This window comes from Cryptomeria japonica, chromosome 8, assembly GCF_030272615.1.
Source record: "Cryptomeria japonica chromosome 8, Sugi_1.0, whole genome shotgun sequence".
Lineage (NCBI taxonomy): Eukaryota > Viridiplantae > Streptophyta > Pinopsida > Cupressales > Cupressaceae > Cryptomeria > Cryptomeria japonica.
In genome coordinates, this window is record NC_081412.1 from 93,995,909 (window position 1) to 94,002,500 (window position 6,592).

Genomic DNA, 6,592 nt, shown 5'->3' on the forward strand with positions numbered 1-6,592 from the left:
TCGGTATATATGCCCAATTTCATAGCAATCCAACTCGCCTAGGTATTTGTTATTTGAAGGAATCCACATATTCAACTTACGATTGGGGAAATTGGATTTTATAAGTCCATTTATGACAATCTGTGAGTCGCCCTCAATGGTAACTTTACCAATCCCATGCTCGATGCAGAGACGCAGCCCGACAACTAGTGCTCAGATTTCTGCTTTGTTATTGGTGGTAATGCTGATGCTACCATACACCCCATGCATTATGCAACCCTTGTCATCTCTAATAACTGCCCCGATACTAGACTCACCAGGGTTACCTTTGCTGGCGCCATCAAAATTTAGCTTTGCCCAGTCCTTTGGGGGTGGCCGCCATCTGACTTCTTTTCTTTCCACCTTTTTTGATGGAGGTGCCAAGTTAACAATGTTTCTTAAAGCCCAATGCTTTTCCATTAGCCTATCCCAACTTGTGGACTTCCCTATACATACTTTTGTGAGTTTGCCATTGGCCACTTCCTCGATTGCAGTTTTTATTTTATCTAATAGCATACTGATTGATAATGAAGATTCTTTGAATATCCTTCTGTTTCTTTCCTTCCATAGATGCCAAGTAATCATGGAGGGTCCTATCATCCATAATCTGCTCCATTTTGAGTTAACATAGGTCGGCCATGATTGTAGGAAATCTCTTAGTGATTCATTTCTTACCGTGGGCCAACCGATCTGAGAGAAAAACCAGTTCCAACATTTTTCAGCAAATGGACAGTGAAATAGCAGATGGTTTGCTGTCTCTTCACTAGCATAACATAGAACACATCTGTTGGGTCCAATGATGCCGATTGCTTGCAGCCTATCCCTAGTAAGGATTCTGCTATGAAGGGCCAGCCATAAGAAAGTACCAGCCTTTGGAAGGACAGCCTTGTCCCAACACAGTTTATGTGGCCATATGTTTTATGTTCCGTGTTCACTTCTCTAGTACACATATATACATGTGTTTCATGGACATTATATTTATACATATATTTATTTATTTATATAATCATCTCGAGCTATATGTAAATTTCATTTATTTTTAATCTAAATCTATTTATGTATGTGTATGTGTACGTACATGATACTAACACTAAATAAATAGATTAAAAATAAATGAAGCAAGTGCAATTGAACATATATATGTAGTATGAGCAATTGATATTTATAAAAGTTTAATCTAGGTGCATCTCTTGAATATATAATAATTTAAAGCTTCATCCAAATCTCAAAATAGCAAGGGCAATTGAACACATACACACATGAGCAATTGATATTTATAAAAATAGCACACTTGTACACATGTACATATATATCATGTATTAAAAATAAAACACTTGCAGTTTTGATATTTTTCCAAATAACACATGTTTACAAACACAAATGTTGTATACATTAAAAATTTAATTCAAAGCAATTGATAATTTCTAAAATTACCATGTACATGCACACATATATACATACTAAAAGCTTAAATATAAAAAAGTTTAATCTAGGTGCATCTCTTGAATTTATAATAATTTAGCTTCATCCATGTATCTCAAATTTAAAATTTTCAAGATCCACACATCTTAAATCTATATATATATTAAAGTCTAACTCAATATTCTGAAATCTAAAGTATTATATAAGTTTGATCCAATCTAAGACATTAAAAGCAGTTTCAAAAGCGATCTAGATAAATTAGATCTCCACAGTTTCAAAAGCAATCTAGAGATTTTAAATTAGATCTCCATAATTAAAAGCCTGGTTACAAGATGTACCTACATGCACACAAAAAAAAATTAATCAAAACTTAATTAGAAATAATTTATTAAATGCATGTATGTTAGCTAAGTCAAATTTAATTAAAAATACAAAAATAAATTAACTAAGTCAAATTTAACCAAAAAAAATGATGCATACATACCAATTAGGACATGTGACTTAAAAGGGGAAATTATTTAAGCAATTGAACAATTTATCATTGAAAAATATCAAATATAGAAATTGAAACTAAACATTTAATATAAACCTACAACAACAAAAAATAGCTAGATATATATTATATATAGGATTTAAATCTAGGGGGGTGAAAGTTAAAACTAGGACATGTGGCTTAAGGGGATCAAACTAGGCTTAAGACATGTTTCTTAAAAGAGGATCATTTGAAGTAAATTATAGGACATGACTTAAGGGGAAATTACTTGATTAGGACATGACTCGGCTTAAGGGGATGGGTGTACAATTGGGACATGTGGCTTAAGGGGATCAAACTAGAAATAGGACATGTGCCAGGTTAAAAGAGGATCATTTGAAGTAAATTATAGGATATGGCTTAAGGGGAGATTAATTGATTAGGACATGAATCGGCTTAAGGGGATGGGTGTACAATTGGGACATGTGGCTTAAGGGGATCAAACTAGGAATAAGACATGTTGCTTAAAAGAGGATCATTTGAAGTAAATTATAGGACAGGACTTAAGGGGAAATTAATTGATGAGGACATGACTCAGCTTAAGCGGATGGGTGTACAATTGGGACATGTGGCTTAAGGGGATCAAACTAGAAATAGGACATGTTCTAGGTTAAAAGAGGATCATTTGAAGTAAATTATAGGATATGGCTTAATGGGAGATTAATTGATTAGGACATGAATCGGCTTAAGGGGATGGGTGTACAATTGGGACATGTGGCTTAAGGGGATCAAACTAGAAATAAGACATGTTTCTTAAAAGAGGATCATTTGAAGTAAATTATAGGACATGACTGAAGGGGATATTAATTGATTAGGACATGATTCAGCTTAAGGGGATGGGTGTACAATTGGGACATGTGGCTTAAGGGGATCAAACTAGAAATATGACATGTGCCAGGTTAAAAGAGGATCATTTGAAGTAAATTATAGGATATGGCTTAAGGGGAGATTAATTGATTAAGACATGACTCGGCTTAAGGGGATGGGTGTACAATTGGGACATGTGGCTTAAGGGAATGAAACTAGAAATAAGACATGTTGCTTAAAAGAGGATCATTTGAAGTAAATTATAGGACATGACTTAAGGGGAGATTAAATGATTAGGACATGACTCAGCTTAAGGGGATGGGTGTACAATTGGGACATGTGGCTTAAGGGGATCAAACTAGAAATAGGACATGTGCCTTAAAAGAAGATCATTTGAAGTAAATTATAGGACATGGCTTAAAGGGAAATTAATTGATTAGGACATGACTCAGCTTAAGGGGATGGGTGTACAATTGGGACATGTGGCTTAAGGGGATCAAAATAATATGGACAAAAAAAATTAGAATCTAGATGGAAGTGCAAAATAGTCAAGTTCACATTTTAAATGAATTATGAAAACAGGTATATATATTTAAAAAGCATTTTATAATATCAATTTAAATCATTTCAAAAGACATACATAATTTTAAAACAAGTATACGTACCTCTATATATTAAATACTTATTCCATTACATATAACACAATTGTGTAAGAGATCTCAATAAGGGGATGGACCTATATATATCAAACAATAATATTTAAACCATCTATATGATCAAATGGTATGTAATACAAAGAAATTATACATGTACACAATATATACATATATACATTTAACATGTATACATACCTCTTTATTTAAATACTTATTCCATTGTACCATTTGCATCCTCTCTTTTTTCCAAAGCATCTATAATTGTCTCGTGATCTTCCATAGAAATTGCCCACAACTTTTTATTACTAGGTCTGCCGCGATATCTCACTAGTTGTATATTTGTTGCAACAATCAAATGTGAGTAGTGTATTATCTTCTTATGTGTTTCATAATATTCAAAAGCAGGCAAACCATTCTTCCTTGTCAAATATTTCCTTAGCCAAGTTCCAACAACTACCACTAAACCAGTCGGATAATGAAAACCATCATCATCTTCTCAAGGATTAACTAGTTTGTGTTTAGTCTCAACACATCGAGCCAACCAATATTCTGTCTCCTCTTCATTATCCTCAGGTGCAACAACGACATACACATGTCCTAGACAAACAAAAAATTAGTGCATTATCACAATTTAGAATTAAGAAAAATGCCATTTTTAATTTACACTAAATAAAAAATAGTTTGAAACTACTTTTATTAAATGGCCAACAAAATAATAAAAAATGATTACCTTTTCATATAAGGTCTGAAACACGATCATAATCATCTGATGCAAATAGTTCATCATTATCTTCAATTGTGCTAATATGATCTTGTGCTTGAGTAGGAGTCAACGATCTTTGATTCCAATCTTCAACCCATTCAGTATTCTCACATACATCAGAATCACCTGAAATACAAAACTGACAAAAACATGCAAGTTCCCTTATCCATATAGTCCATGTGCTTGCATTTGAACTCTTAAATGAATGCCATTTTGTTGATCTGCTAATTGTCTCACAATCAAGTTTCAGCACAATGTTTTCCTCTTCAACTAACCAAAAGAATCATTGAATTGTAGAGTTCACACTTGATCTAGTAGATAAGGTTGTATTGCACCAATCTACAATTGCACATGCATCTTTAAATTTTACATTATCTTCAAATTTTAATTTCTCTCTAGCAAGAATTCTTTTAACACATGCACCAACTCCATCATGTTCTCCTTTGCCATGTCCAGCTTCAAAAAAAATCCATATATGTTGGATATTGTATTCCTTGTGAGCCCTGCTTAACCAATAAAACATTCGAGCATTCTTGAATTGTCCAGTACAATTATCTGACCATATAAGATGTTCTGTCATCTGGATTCCTCTTTCTCTTATATTTCTATAAAATATGCTAAAACAATATTGAACAAACTCTGACGAGTGCATCGTATTATCACTCACATAGAAATGATACTCCCTTAGGATTTTTCTATCATCCTTTGTGCTATCATCTGCGTGTCTATAAACAATATGAACAAAAATAGCAACTTGAGTGGAATTGTAATATTGAGATTGAATTTCCTCTTGTGGCTTAAGAGTATAGTTTTATGCAAAGTCCACCACTGATAGTTAACTTCCAACTGGAAATGTATATCTACATGTGTGAAATTGAGAATCAAACCATCTAGCATGTTGAGAGTGTGTCACATATTTTGGTACAATCTTACTTTTAAATTCTGACATGAATGCATGTACACTAACCTTCTCTATAATTAAATTGACATTCTTTCCTGTTTTCCCATCCTTTAAGGGATACTCAACATTCTTTAATCTTCTAACATCCACTAGTTGTTGTCCAAAATCAGTTTCACTACTCTCAGGCATACATTCTACTAGTGATGAAAAATTGTCACAACTAGAACATTGTCCAGAGATACATGAATGTAAATAAAATAATTGTCCATCAGTTCTTTGACAAAATAAACTTGCTACAAATTCTTTGATTGATTCAGGTGGCAAATCAATACCACATTCTTGGATAAGCATGTTACTATGCAAAACACAACGTATGTATCAAAAAACATCATAATAGTAATGAAATTGCACATGCGTTTTACAACAACAAGAGACTCTTTGCTTGTTAATTTTTACATACTAGGGCTTGCATTTTTCAAATGATCTTTGACTATAGTGATATTTCTAGGTAACAAAACTTCATCCAAAAAATTTCTATAAAATTCAGTTTGAGTTGTGTCTAATAGGTGTTTTGGATGAGGGTCATGAATTTTACACCCCACTCTCAACTTTAGAACATCTCTAGCATTAGATGATACCCTTGTATTATCATGCCAAAAATTTTCAACCAAAGATTTCACTTCAATATTCAATTTCGTATCTGACCTACAAAGTCTACCACTAAAAATCCAACTTTGGTTGATTGGATCACTTTCAATACTTTCTCTTTTTTTAGCTGCTCTAACCAATATTTTAGGATGCATCTTTAAAATTCCACTAATGTTGCTTACCATCCTTTTATTCAAGGTTGCTTTATTCACTATGGTAGTTGTTATAGCTCATTGTGCCGCATTCTTATCTTTAGATCGATTCGTTGTACCAATAGATTCGATGGCACTTGCAACAGTAGACATAACATGCTTAAAAGATTCATCCTTTTTTGATGGTTTCACATAGATGCCTATTTTTTTCATTACTTTTCTCATTTTCCACATTCTCATCAATTGCATCATAAGTTGACATTGAATTGCAAGTTTTTTTCGATAAAAAAATTCTTTATATATTCTATTGGCATATATTCTTATCTGTCTCCAAGAAATCTTACTAGGAAGATTATCCAAAACATTTTTTTCAATTTTTATAAAAAAGTTTCCCTAATCTTCAACAATTGGAGGATTTTCATTTTCACCATGTTCAAAAGGATTTTCAGTTTCAACTTTCAAAAGAATTTCATCTTTACCAACATGAAGGTTTTCATTTTCATGGACAATTCTATCAATCTCAACATTGGTATATCTAGCTTCTACTAAATCAACAATATGAATATCACCTATAATCACATTATCCATGTCTTGCATAGAAGGATTTGAAGATGTACCTGGATAATTTGAAGATGTACCTGGATTTGAGGATGTTGTACTTGGAATATTCTTCATAATTATTTCATTCACATC